At 38.7% G+C, this 14,773-nt stretch overlaps 1 non-coding gene across 1 annotated transcript; it reads right to left on the bottom strand.

The window, feature by feature from the left end:
- Positions 1-13,476: 13,476 nt before the first annotated feature.
- LOC126067103 (U6 spliceosomal RNA) lies at positions 13,477-13,580 on the bottom strand. The gene has a single exon (XR_007515335.1). It is a non-coding gene; the product is annotated as a U6 spliceosomal RNA (small nuclear RNA).
- Positions 13,581-14,773: the final 1,193 nt, after the last annotated feature.

Genomic DNA, 14,773 nt, shown 5'->3' on the forward strand with positions numbered 1-14,773 from the left:
CGTTCTCAAGGGAAATGCTTTCAGGTTCTCTCCATTTAGAGTGATATTGGCTGTTGGCTTTGCATAGTTGCCCTTTATTATGTTGAGGAATTTTCCTTCAATTCCTATTTTGGTAAGAGTTTTTATCATAAATGGGTGTTGGACTTTGTCAAATGCCTTTTCTGCATCAATTGATAAGATCGTGTGGTTTTTATCTTTTGTTTTATTTATGTGATGGATTACATTAATAGTTTTTCTGATATTAAACCAGCCTTGCATACCTGGTATAAATCCCACTTGATCAGGGTGAATTATTTTTTTGATGTGTTGTTGGATTCTATTGGCTAGAATTTTGTTGAGGTTTTTTGCATCAATGTTCATGAGGGATATAGGTCTATAATTTTCTTTTTTTGTAATGTCTTTACCTGGTTTTGGTATCAGGGAGATGGTGGCTTCATAGAATGAGTTGGGTAGTATTCCATCATTTTCTATGCTTTGAAATACCTTCAGTAGTAGTGGTGTTAACTCTTCTCTGAAAGTTTGGTAGAACTCTGCAGTGAAGCCGTCCGGGCCAGGGCTTTTTTTTGTTGGGAGTTTTTTGATTACCGTTTCAATCTCTTTTTTTTGTTATGGGTCTATTTAGTTGTTCTACATCTGAATGTGTTAGTTTAGGTAAGTAGTGTTTTTCCAAGAATTCATCCATTTCTTCTAGGTTTTCAAATTTGTTAGAGTACAATTTTTCATAGTAATCTGAAATGATTCTTTTAATTTCATTTGGTTCTGTTGTGATGTGGTCCTTCTCGTTTCTTATTCGGGTTATTTGTTTCCTTTCCTGTATTTCTTTAGTCAGTCTAGCCAATGGTTTATCAATTTTGTTAATTTTTTCAAAGAACCAGCTTTTGGCTTTGTTAATTCTTTCAATTGTTTTTCTGTTCTCTAATTCATTTAGTTCAGCTCTAATTTTTATTATTTGTTTTCTTCTGGTGCCTGATGGGTTCTTTTGTTGCTAACTTTCTGTTTGTTCAAGTTGTAGGGACAGTTCTCTGCTTTTGGCTCTTTCTTCTTTTTGTATGTGTGCATTTATCGATATAAATTGGCCTCTGAGCACTGCTTTTGCTGTGTCCCAGAGGTTTTGATAGGAAGTATTTTCATTCTCATTGCATTCTATGAATTTCCTTATTCCCTCCTTGATGTCTTCTATAACCCAGTCTTTTTTCAGGAGGGTATTGTTCATTTTCCAAGTATTTGATTTCTTGTCCCTAGTTTTTCTGTTATTGATCTCTAGTTTTATTGCCTGAGAAGATGCTTTGTAATATTTCGATGTTTTGGACTCTGCAAAGGTTTGTTTTATGACCTAATATGTGGTCTATTCTAGAGAATGTTCCATGTGCACTAGAAAAAAAAGTATATTTTGCAGCAGTTGGGTGGAGAGTTCTGTATAAGTCAATGAGGTCAAGTTGGTTGATTGTTGTAAGTTGGTCTTCCGTGTCTCTGTTGAGCTTCTTACTGGATGTCCTGTCCTTCTCCGAAAGTGGTGTGTTGAAGTCTCCTACTATAATTGTGGAGGTGTGTATCTCACTTTTCAATTCTGTTAAAATTTGATTTATGTATCTTGCAGCCCTGTCATTGGGTGCATAAATATTTAATATGGTTATGTCTTCCTGATCAATTGTCCCTTTTATCATTATATAGTGTCCTTCTTTATCCTTTGTGGGGGATTTAAGTCTAAAGTCTATTTTGTCAGAAATTAATATTGCTACTCCTCTTCTTTTTTGCTTACTGTTTGCTTGATATATTTTTTTCCATCCTTTGAGTTTTAGTTTGTTTGTGTCTCTAAGTCTAAGGTGTGTCTCTTGTAGGCAGCATATAGACGGATCATGTTTCTTTATCCAGTCTGAGACTCTCTGTCTCTTTATTGGTGCATTTAGTCCATTTAAATTCAGCGTAATTATAGATAAATAAGTGTTTAGTGTTGTCATTTTGATGCCTTTTTGTGTGTGTTGTTGACAATTTCATTTTTCCACTTACTTTTTTGTGCTGAGACGTTTTTCTTAGTAAATTGTGAGATCCTCATTTTCGTAGTGTTTGACTTTATGTTTGTTGAGTTGTTACGTTTTTCTTGACTTTTATCTTGAGTTATGGAGTTGTTATACCTTTTTGTGGTTACCTTATTATTTACCCCTATTTTTCTAAGTAAAAACCTAACTTGTATTGTTCTATATCACCTTGTGTCACTCTCCATATGGCAGTTCTATGCCTCCTGTATTTAGTCCCTCTTTTTGATTATTGTGATCTTTTACCTATTGACTTCCATGATTCCCTGTTATGTGTATTATTTTATTTATTTATTATTATTATTTTTTTAATTAATCTTAATTTGTTTGTTTTTGTGATTTCCCTATTTGAGTTGATATCAGAACGTTCTGTTTTGTGACCTTGTATTGTGCTGGTACCTGATATTATTGGTTTTCTGACCAAACAATATCCTTTAGTATTTCTTGTAGCTTTGGTTTGGTTTTTGCAAATTCTTTAAACTTGTGTTTATCTGTAAATATCTTAATCTCGCCTTCATATTTCAGAGAGAGTTTTGCTGGATATATGATCCTTGGCTGGCAGTTTTTCTCCTTCAGTGCTCTGTATATGTCGTCCCATTCCCTTCTTGCCTGCATGGTTTCTGCTGAGTAGTCTGAACTTATTCTTATTGATTCTCCCTTGAAGGAAACCTTTCTTTTCTCCCTGGCTGCTTTTAAAATTTTCTGTTTATCTTTGGTTTTGGCGAGTTTGATGATAATATGTCTTGGTGTTTTTCTTTTTGGATCAGTCTTAAATGGGGTTCGATGAGCATCTTGGATAGATATCCTTTCGTCTTTCATGATGTCAGGGAAGTTTTGTGTCAGGAATTCTTCAACTATTTTCTCTGTGTTTTCTGTCCCCCCTCCCTGTTCTGGGACTCCAGTCACCCGCAGGTTATCCTTCTTGATAGAGTCCCACATGATTCTTAGGGTTTCTTCATTTTTTTATAATTCTTTTATCTGATTTTTTTTCAGCTATGTTGGTGTTGATTCCCTGGTCCTCCAGATGTCCCAGTCTGCATTCTAATTGCTCAAGTCTGCTCCTCTGACTTCCTATTGCGTTGTCTAATTCTGTAATTTTATTGTTAATATTTTGGATTTCTACATGCTGTCTCTCTATGGTTTCTTGCAACTTGTTAATTTTTCCACTATGTTCTTGAATAATCTTTTTGAGTTCTTCAACAGTTTTATCAGTGTGTTCCTTGGCTTTTTCTGCATTTATCCTAATTTCATTTGTGATATCTTTCAGCATTCTGTAAATTAGTTTTTATATTCTGTATCTGATAATTCCAGGATTGTATCTTCATTTGGGAAAGATTTTGATTCTTTTGTTTGGGGGGTTGGAGAAGCTGTCATGGTCTGCTTCTTTATGTGGTTTGATATGGACTGCTGTCTCCGAGCCATCACTGGGAAACTAGTTTTTCCTGAAAATCCGCTGACTGGTATGCTGGCTCCAGGCTCTGAAAACAATCGCTGCCTCCCCGTATTTGTTTGTTCTCCCTCTCTAAATCTGTGTTTGTTGTTCAGGGTTTGTAGATTGTTATGTATGTGATCGATTCACTTGTTTTTCCGCGTCTTTGTTGCAAGAGGGGTCCGCAGTAGCATCCACCTAGTCCGCCATCTTGGCCCCGCCTCAGGTTTGTTTTTTTTAATGGTTAATGATTGTGAACATCTTTTCATGTGTTTGTGGGCCACTTGGATGGGCGCTTTGGTGAAGGGTCTGTTCATATCCCTTACCCATTTTTAATTGGGTAGTTTGTTGTTGAAGTTTTCTATATATTTTAGAGATTAAACACTTATCAGATATGTCATTCCCAAAGATTTTTTTTCCCAGTCTGTAGGTTGTCTCTTAATTAAAAAAAAAAAATAGGTCCCATAGTTTTGTCCCTATGTTTTATTCCAAAAACTTTATAGTTTAACTTTAACATTTAGATCTTTGATCATTTTGAGTTAGTTTTTGTGTATGGTGGAGATATACATCCTGTTTTTCCCTGCACTTTTTTTTCTGGCAATGTATGACCAGCTGCTCTTGTAACATATCTTTGTATTCTTCTTTGAAAGTTAATCCTTTTCTCCATGTACATGTCAATTCTCTCACATTATATTGTTGCGTAATTACTGGCCTTCTCTACACATTTTCTTGTTTTACTGTACACTGTTACAGGCTATAATATGGCTCTTTGCAAATATTTTTATGTCTGATTAACCCTATCTAAAAGTTCACACCAAAAACAAACAACTGAATTATATCTCTGATATAATGTCCTAATTTCCTGATTCTTTCTTTAGCTTTAAGGTAATTAACAATTACAAAAATTTAATATTAAATATCTTCAATAATCAGTAAAATATTCCACACCAAAAATGAAAAACTACATTGTATCTCTGATACAATGTTTCATTTTCTTGATTCCTTCTTTAGTTTTAAGACAATTAACAATCAGAATAAATTTTAATATTAAATATAACTCAATACTAAGTAAAATATTTCATGTGTGAATTAAAATTTGTGCATACCAAACAAAATATTACACCTTGCTATTTGCACTCTATAAACACAAAAACTTCATATGGTCACTTAGTATGACAGAATTGAAGTAACTCATGTTCTGTTTCTTTGTCTTTACCATCATTGTGCTGTTATTGCTTATTTCAAATCTATTGTTTAAATGAAGGACTATGTAGTAATAAAGGCATTGGAGACAAGAACTACACCTAAATAGAGCTGGAACAATTCTGGTATAAACTTAACTCTAGAAAAGAACAGGCATGGCACAGTCTGTATGTCAGGAGCTGACTGTATAACTGGGAGTTCTCTGAATTAATCCCCGTGCAGAATACGATGCTGATTAAAGAATAAGTAATAAAGTGGTAATCTGAGGCACGTATATGTATGTTTATACATATATACATACACAAAAAGAAACCTTACGCTCGAGTCGATTCCAACTCATAGCAACCTGATAGGACAGGGTCTAACTGCCCCATAGGTTTACAAGGCTGTAATCTTTACAGAAGCAGACTGCCAAATCTATCTCCTCTGGAGCAGCTAGTGAGTTTGAACCGCCTACCTTTCAATTAGCAGCCTAGCGCTTTGACAACTGAGCCACCAGGCTCCCTATAAAAAAAAAAATTTTTTTTCCGTATACACACTTACATATACGTAAGTATATATTTGTATATAAATACATGAATACTGCATATCTATATCCATGACCCATCTGTCAGTTTGTTGTACTGTGATGACTTGCATGTTTCTATGATGCTGAAAGTTATGTCACCAGTATTTCAAATACCAGCAGGGTCACCTGTGGTGGACAGGTTTCAGTGGAGCTTCTAGACTAAGACAGACTAGGAAGAAAAACCTGGCTATTTACTTTAGAAAATTAGCCAATGAAAACCCTATGGGTCACAATAGCACATTGTCTGGCTCACTTGCTTTGGACATGTCATCAGGAGGGATCGATTGCTCAGGGAAGACATCACTTTTGGTCAAGCAGAGGGCCAGCAAGGGCAAGGGAGACCTTCTGTGACATGGATTGGCTTAATAATCACAATGATGGACTCAAATATGCCAGCAGTCTTGAGGATAATGCAGGACCAGGCAACATTTTTGTCTTTTGTACACAAGATCATCATGAGCTGGAGTCAGCCAAATGGCTGCTATCTATATCTATCTATTTATCAGTCTGTCTGCCTATCATCTATCTATGTAATCTATCATCCATCTGCCCAATCATCCTTCTGTCCGTCCTTCCGTCCATCCATTCATCCATCTTGGCTATCTAGTGCTGCTGTAACAGAATTACCACAAGTGAGTGGCTTTAACAAACAGAAACTAATTTCCTCACAGTTTAGGGGGCTAGAAGTCTGAATTCAGGGCCCTGGCTCTAGGGAAACGCTCTCTCTGTCCACTCTCGGGAAAGGCGCTTGTTTTTTTTCAGCTCCTGTTCCTGGGTTCCTTGGTGATTATGAGGCATGTATCTTCACTTCCACTTCTGCTTGCTTACTTCCTTCTTAATCTACCCTTTTATATCTCAAAAGAGATTGACTTAAGACACATCCTACATTAATAACGCCTCATTAACATAATAACAGAAACCCATTCCCAAATGGGACTATAACCACAGATGCAGGGGTTAGGATTTATAACACATATTTTGGGGGGGGGGCACAATTAAATCTATAACATTCCACCTTTTGGCCTCCCAAAATTCCTGTCTTTCCCGTACGCAAAACACATTCATCCCATCACATCATCCCAAAAGTGTTAAACCAACTCCAAGCCCAAAATTTCATCATCTAAATCAAAGATGGGTGAGACTTTAGGAGTATTTTATCCTGGTACAAAATTCCTCATCATCTCTGAGCCTGTGAAACTGAATACAAGTTAACTGCTTCCAAAGTACAATGGTGGGAAAGGTACGAGGTAGACATTTCCATTACAAATGGGAAAAATTGGAGGGAAAGAAGGGATAACAGGCACCTAGCAAGTCTAAAGCCCAGCAGAACAAATTACATTAGTTCTCAAGGCTTGAGGATAATCATCTGTTCTTTGGAACTATCTAGGCAAAGGCATCTCCCTCAGACTCTGGGTTTTGGCCACACTCTCCAGATTCTGGGTGGAGGTCCCTCAGCTCTGGGCTTTAGTCCCATCTTCCAGGCCCACTGGAATGGCAACTCTGCTCCCCTGGCTTTGGGTGGCCCTATGAGTTGGAATCTACTTGACAGCAACAGTTTTGGTTTGGTTAGGTTTTATTCTTCTAGTCCATCTGAATGGCTACTCCACCACCTCAGCCCTGGCAGGCTCCATTTTTCTGCTTCTGGGGCATGGCATCCCCTCCCCCTCAACTTTGGGCAATGGCCCCATCCTCCTGGTTTACTTTAATGGCAGCCCCACACTCTGAAACCGAGTTGGTAAAGATTTGAAACCCAGAAGGTTGTGACCCCATCCTTTGAAAGTGATGGAGCCCTGCTTCCCATGCTCCTTCCAACAGTTTGGCTGATCTCTGAACTGTTCCAGTGATGGACATTTTCTTTTCTTGGAGGCCAATAGATGTTTGGAACCAAGTCATTCCACTGGCCCATTTCCTGCCTGTAGAATTCCAGGAGGCAGACAGCTTTCCTTCATTTTGTACTGCCTTTTTGCCTGTTAGCCTAAGCTGACAGGATTTATGCTTCAGTGGTTGAATAGATCCATCAGTCATAAACTTAATCTCTTTAACAGAAGATTGAACCACCAAATCCTTGGTGAGAGTTCTAGGGCACGTGTTCTAAGTTTGTACAACTGAATTTTCCAAACCTTTAAAGTCTGGTTTCATTTTGCACAGTTTATTTTTAAGTCCTTCTCTTTTCTCCTACATTCTACTGGAAGTAGCAAGGAGAAACCATGCTGCCCTTTAAGATCTTGTTTTAAGACTAGCTGCCCTATGTCGATTGTATCATGGTCTTACTAGGTGACTTACTGGCTAGTCATGTAAGCTAATCTTCTTTAAAGAATTAATGGGCTATACCAGCTGGGTTTTGGGATCAGCTGAATCGATGACTCTTTCCAGATACTGATTTTCAATTTCAAATAGGGTTTTTGGGAAATAGTATGCTATGTCTCCAAAGACTCTATCAGGATTTTCCAGTGATCAAGCTGGCAAAACAGTGGCTGGAGACAAGTGCCTCAAAGCACTTTTGGAGACACTTTTCTACTCCCTCACTCAAGGGGATCCTTAGACACCTGATGTAGAGTGGACTGGACAGGTAAAGCAACTTGAATCATAGAATTGCTACTATTTTCTTATTGCTGTAAACTTGGAGCTATATTGAATATAATTTGAAGAACCTCAAAAATAACGAATTATAGAAGAACATCACACATGATGAGGAAATTACTTTTGTTTTCTAGTTTTTAATATTAAATGTTTAGAAAAATTCCTAGACTTACATATGAAAGAGACAGCCTGGTACAGATGCAATGGTAGGTATATTGAGTTCTTATCATGTTCTTTAATATATAAAGCATTGTTACAATCGATTTTTTCATAAAAGAAGCATAAAATAGCTTGGCAACAGTCTTCAAGAGTCTTAGAATTCCCTACGGTTCAGTTGTTTCAAAATATAAAGTATTTCCTGCAAACATGTATTATTAATTCTAATGTTAATAAAATCAACCATACAACATACATTTCTGAGTTCCCATAAAAGTTACAAGGGTTTCTATTTTTAGTTTTGACTTTTCTGCTTGCTGACTTGTTATCAGAAATCCACCCTGGACTCTCTGCCAGGCCGTAAACTGAAGTGCCCTTGGTATTGATTCTTTGCTTTGTGTTGCTGTTTGATTGATTGATCTGGTCACATTTCTTGGTTGAAAGTAGCCACTCTCAGTTCCATTAGCTAATTCTATGGTCAGCAGTGCCCATGCTCAGTCCCGGATGAGATTCTGAGACAGTCTGCCCCTACCTGCTCTGAAACGGGGTCATCCCTGCTCTTCAGCCATGCCTCTTTGTAAGACGTTTAGATTGGTGTTTGCTGCCTGCCCCTTCCTAGAGTTCTACCACGATGCCTTGTGAAGAGGAGACACCTTGCCAATGGGATGTTTGTTATATGCACCTTTTAGTTGTAGTCAAGAGTTAGTTTATCATCAGTTTGAAAAAGGTGAGAATATCTTGATTCAAGCCTTATCTCTCTCTCTACAGCCATATCTTATCATACATATTGCCATAAATGCACACTTGATACGCTGTATGTTTCCACCCATCTCTCTATATCTATAGTATCTCTCATCTATGTATCTATGTATGTATGTATGTGTGTATGTATGTATGTATCTATCTATGTATCTATCTGTCTGTCTGTCTGTCTATCTATTTATCTATCTATCATCTACTTTATGTACTTGTTCCCCAAACTCTGCGGCAAGGGTATCAATCTTGAAGCCCCACAGAGTGCACAAGGGGCCAGTGTGAATACATGTGCAGAGACTCATGAATTGGCTGAAGGGTGTAGCCACAACTAGGGATGGGCAGATTTTTGTGTTAAAAAGCAGGCCCAATATTTCTGGAAGCTTCTGTCTTTCATGAGAAGTCAGAAATCATACAGGTAGTCCTTGACTTACTTTGGGGTTCCATTGCAATGACTCTGTGGTAAATCAGTTCCGAGGTAAATCAAATACCTCATTTTAAAAAAATTTTCATCATTATTGTCTTTTATTATCAGTATCTTTATAAATCCTGTCTTTATTTATCTTTGGGGATTGGAAACATTGCATATAAACTTATAGATATGTTTTAATGCACACATACATACTACATAAAAAAATACACAAATCATAAAAATTTACTCCAGTGGTTAAGGAGAATTGGACGATGTTGGCTTTTGTCAGTTGCAGTAATAACTCCACTTGTAGAAGGTCCTGGACCATCTGGATTATCCCTGGGAATGGGGATGGCATTTCTAGACAGAAAATTAGTGACAGTCATCTGTATGATCCTTTTCTTTTTTCTTCATATATCTTGTGGTAACATCTCACTGCTTTCCCAATCTGCCTACTGACTTTAGCAAAGTGATCAGCATTTGGGTCCATGTTTTCAAGCAATTGAAGCCCCTGATTTAGTTTAGAAAAAAAATTCCAGCTAATCCTTTTACTGTACATTTTTTTGACAACTTCTCTTCTTCATCTTCCTCATTTTTTTTTCCTTCTTCAGCATTTTTTTCCTCTTCAAAATCCATTAAGTCCTGATCTGTCAATTCTCCTTCTTTGTGATCAGCAATATCAAGTTCTAAATTCAGTGTTCTTGCCATATGGATGATTTTTCCACCGATCTCTGCCATCATATTATCCTGACCAAATGTTTGGAGTGTGTTCACATAACCTAGGAATTTTTTCCATATCCCCTGCACGCATTTTCATTTTACTTCCTCCCAGGAAGATGCAATGTTCCAGATACACTGAGAGTTGTTAAGTGCAGTTCTTCATAACTTCATGATTTGAATACTTCATAAGTTGGGGAGTACCTGTATTTTTATGTGAAATCTTCCAATTTAAAAATGCTGGCTTAAATGCCTTTAACACGCAATGCAGGTCAAATAACCTGTATCTTGCAAGGTGGACTGCTATTGTCTCTTGTTTCCCAGGATCTAACACAATGCCTGGTCCAGAGCATGCTTAAGTAAATGTTGAACAGACACATCAACCTTGGTGAGTGTCCAAGCCCGCAGTCTGTTGTCTGGGACCCCAAAGCTCAGAAGGGCCTGAGCCCTTCTGAGTGATGAAGAATTTGGAAGCTGGTGCAGACAGGAAGCTGCAAGGGCTGTGAGCCCTGGAGCCACACATGTCTAAGGCCAGAAAGTGCAGGGCAGACAAGTTATGCGCTATTATATTCCTGATGATTCATTTGCGAATGTGGATAAGTCAGTTAACCCTAATCCATACCAACGTGTCAAAAAACCCAAAGCAAACCCGTTGCCATTGAGTTGATTCCAACTCATAGCAACCCTGTCGGACAGAATAGAACTGCCTCGTAGGGTTTCCAAGGCTGTAATCATTTCAGAAGCAGATTACCACATCTTTCTGGTGGGTTCAAACCAGCGACCTTTCAGTTAGCAGCCAAGTTCTTAACCACTGCACCACCAGGGCTCCTTAATCCTAATGTACATCAACACATTAGGATTACTTAATTAAATTGAGAGTAGTAGAAGTAGCTTTGACGGAATAGTCCAATTTTTATTCCTTGCTTGACGAAGGAATAAAATTGGCAAACCCAGCAGTCTACCCCAGGTGTTAGAAAACTGTGTCCCATGGGCCAAATCTGGCCTACTGCCTGTTTTTGCAAATAAAGTTTAATTGGAGCACAGCCATATTGCTTCATTTATGTATTAACTGTGGTTGCTTTTGTACTCCAACAGCAAGTTTTTTGAGTATTTGCAACAGAGACCCTGTGGCCTGCAAAGCCTGAAATATTTACAGAAAATTTCCTGACTTCTGTTCTGGTTGAGATGCTCTTCAGAGGAAATAATTGTTCAAGCTTGGCTAACCCGCCATGATGGTGATGAATTTTATGTGTCAGCTTGGCTAGGCTATGGTTCCCAGCACTTTTTCCAAGCACGAGACTAGTTCCTGTTTCATAATTTAATGGAATGTAATACAACCACTGTCCATAATGTCAAGTGACCCAACCAATCAATCAGTTGAAAGGGGAGTTCCTCAGGGTGTGATCTGCCTTCAGATTATAAATAGATATTTTGGCAGAACTCTTTCTCTCTCTTAACCCCGCACTCTTCCCGTTGCCTGATGGGATCTGTAGATATCAGAACACTAAGCCAGTGGAAGTCCCCAGCCTGCAGCCTGAACTACAGATTGTAGACTTGCCAGCCTCCGTAACTGTATGAGCCAATCCCTTGAAGTAAATCTCTTTCTCTCTATATATACGTATATACATCTCACTGGTTCTGTTTCTCTAGAGAATCTTGACTAAGACAAAGGCGATGACGATGATAAGGATATCATTTATGGAGCACCTGCTTATGTTTTAGGCATAGTGCTAAGACTTTATATATATTACTTTATTTTATCTTCACTACCTCGTAAGGTAGAGACTATTATTATTCTCATTTTACAGGTGAGAAAACAGATTCAGAGATATCAAGTGACTTGCCCAAGGTCACAAAACTATAAATGGTAGAGCTGGGATTTAAATCTAGTTCTATCTGTCTCCAAATTTCACTTTATTAACCACTGCACTATTCTGCCATACCTTTGCACCTGAACCTGGAGTGATTTCTATTTTTAGAAGTTTGAAGACAAAGACCATCGGCTAAGGGAGAGAGTGAGCACTAAAGGTAACAGAGGTGGTGAAGTGGGCACCACAGTGTGTTGAATCCATCTAGGTGTGAGACCAAATGATACCCCTTGGTGCCGCAAATTCAGTCTTTCAAACAAAGACCCATGTACCCTTCATTTAGGGGCAGCATAGGGATTATGAGTGTATCCTCAAACCTTGGTTTCAGATTCTTCAGGGGGCAGGATTGATTGAGTGTATTGGGATTCAGAAATCTGGCCAAGAAGGAATGTCCCCTCGGCAGGGCTGGAAAGGGGAGTGGTCAGACAGAGGGGTCTGGGGGAGCTTTGAGGACTATGCCTGGGTGTGTGAAAGCACACACGAAGAGCATTTGATATGTTACAAACTGGCCTACAAATACTGATTTATGTTGTGGTGGTCATTGTTGTTATTCATTTTGGTAGTGTTGGCAGCGGTAATTGCATGCAAAGGGCATTATAGCCCATGGAGCAGAAACAGAAGCACCGGGAAGGAAAGAGTCAGTAGCTGAAGGGGCAGAGAAGGACTGGTAGAATCCAGCCAAGGACAGAAGAGAAGCTGACAAGAGAAGTAGCTGAAGGGTTGTTCTGTAATTTAGCTGGAGTGGCAAAAAATTACCATCTACTTCAACTAGAAGGCAATACCAGAGCGTGCATGGGCTTATAGCATTAGTAGAAAACGGGTAACTTTATAAACCCCAGCCTGACAGAGCTTTCACTCTAAAGGAGATCTTTCACAGTCCAAGCCGATTGCTTCCAGAAGGGCCCTATATAAAATCATGCAGTGGAGAAACTTGTTGTCAGAGCCTTTCCCCTCCTGCGCTCTCCCCCGGCAGACCCCAGCCACACGGCCTTGGGTAAGTCATGTGATAATTACTTGGGTAAGTCATGTGATAAATATTTACCGTTGAGCATTTTACAGTTTCTGAATGGCTGTTACATACACACCCTTACAATCCTGTGGAGTAGACATGGCTTTTTTTCCCAATTTCATTGTATTTTGTGTATTTTGATTTATCCTAAACCAAAACGAAACCAAACCTGTTGCTGTCAAGTCAATTCCAACTCATGGCAACCTATAGGACAGAGTAGATCTTAGCAGTGGTCATTTAAGAAGCAGATACTTCTATTTACTGCCCCCAAAATCTTTGCATTCATCTCGTGTTCAAAAGGCCTGGTCAAAAAAAATTTTTTTTAATTAAAATATTTTATTGTGTTTTTGGTGAAAGTTTCAAATGGCAAATTAGGTTCCCATTTAACATTTCTGCACAATTTGTTCAGTGACATTGGTTACATTTTACACAGTGTGTCAACTCTCATTATTTCCATTCTGCTTCTTCCATTTCCAGTAATCTAGATTCCCTGTCCCCTTGCCTTCTTGTCTTTGCTTTTGAGTAAATATTGACCATTTGATTTCATATAGATGACTTTTTAAAGGCACATTGTACTCACAGATTATGAAGCAAACCTGTTGCCATTGAGTCGATTCCAACTCATAGTGACCCTATAGGACAGAGTAGAACTGCCTCATAGCACTTCCAAGGAGCAGCTGATGAATTTGAACTGCCGACCTTTTGGTTAGCAATCATGGGCTTAACCACTGCACCACCAGGGCTACCATAAAATATGGGATGCTTCACGAATTTGCACGTCATCCTTGTGCAGGGGCATGCTAATCTTCTTTGTATTATTCCAATTTTTAGTATATGTTCTTATTTTACGACAAATGTGTTTTTTAAGTGACCTTTGGCATGCAAAATTTGAATAGCATCTGTTTCATAGGGGAAAATATGGCAGAAGCGGATCATTTTCTGAAGTTCTTAGGAACACCAAGAAGAATGCTCCGCAGCAGATAAAACCTAGAATTCACCAGAGTATCATCTTACTAAATGGATGGTTATTAGCAAGAGGAAGCAAAGGATCTCACAGATAATTCAGGAAGCTAATTGGGACTTCCGTGTACCTTTCTGACAAAAAAAAAAAAAAAAAAAAAAGGCAGGAAGTGAAATGCTATAAGAAAATTTAGGTAAAATGACCTGCAAAAGCTTTTGATGCAATAGTGTCCTAGGGTGAGCCATCTCTGGGGCTGTTAAATGTTCAAATATGCCTTGGACTTTAAAGTCATCCTAGTGGTAAGATTTAATTTTTTTAAATTCTGCTTTGCAGAAAAATACCAGGCCACACTAAGTGGTAACTGCTTGCCAGAAGGAAAGTTGCCAGGTTGAAGCCGCGTGATTACATGTCTAGCTTTAAATGGCACCATTGCAAAAAATTAGTGATGATTATGAAGTGATTAGTTTGCGTGCATGATTTATTTACACCAACAAACAAAAATTTAAAAAACAGAAACGGCCTAATTGGCTGTAAAGATGTGGTAATTAGCAATACACAGTAAATGTTCACACCCACACATCGACACATGTTGTCCCTGAGGAAATAGAACCCACGGTGGAATGCCACTCAGGAGGGCCACCTACAAATCATACACAGCTTATTTGCAAAATGCTGGACAAGTGTTAGGCTGCCAGCATCTCCACAAGGCTGCCTGCTGTACAGATTCTGGATAATAAAGGAGGTATAACGTAAATTCAGTTTTCTCACTGTGGAGATGAAACCAGACAACAGAGGGAGTGTGAGAGTACTGGGTGAATAGTTCCATGCAGGCAGTATCGTTGGGTTTACAGTCTCCATAACTACAAGTGCCAGAAGAGATGGGTAGAGGGCTAAAAAAATGAATAAACAAAAAGGAACCAACCATTCTGGTCATCCAGGTCACTAGGTGTGTCCATGGGCATTCTCAACAGCAGCGAAGGTGAGCAGAAGTGAGGCACGCTACTTCCGGGCCTCTCCTGGTCCCGGCCTGATGGACAGGAGCACCAGCCCCTTGAACACTGCATGCTGAAGATGGAAGAACCAC

Source organism: Elephas maximus, chromosome 24, assembly GCF_024166365.1.
Source record: "Elephas maximus indicus isolate mEleMax1 chromosome 24, mEleMax1 primary haplotype, whole genome shotgun sequence".
NCBI lineage: Eukaryota > Metazoa > Chordata > Mammalia > Proboscidea > Elephantidae > Elephas > Elephas maximus.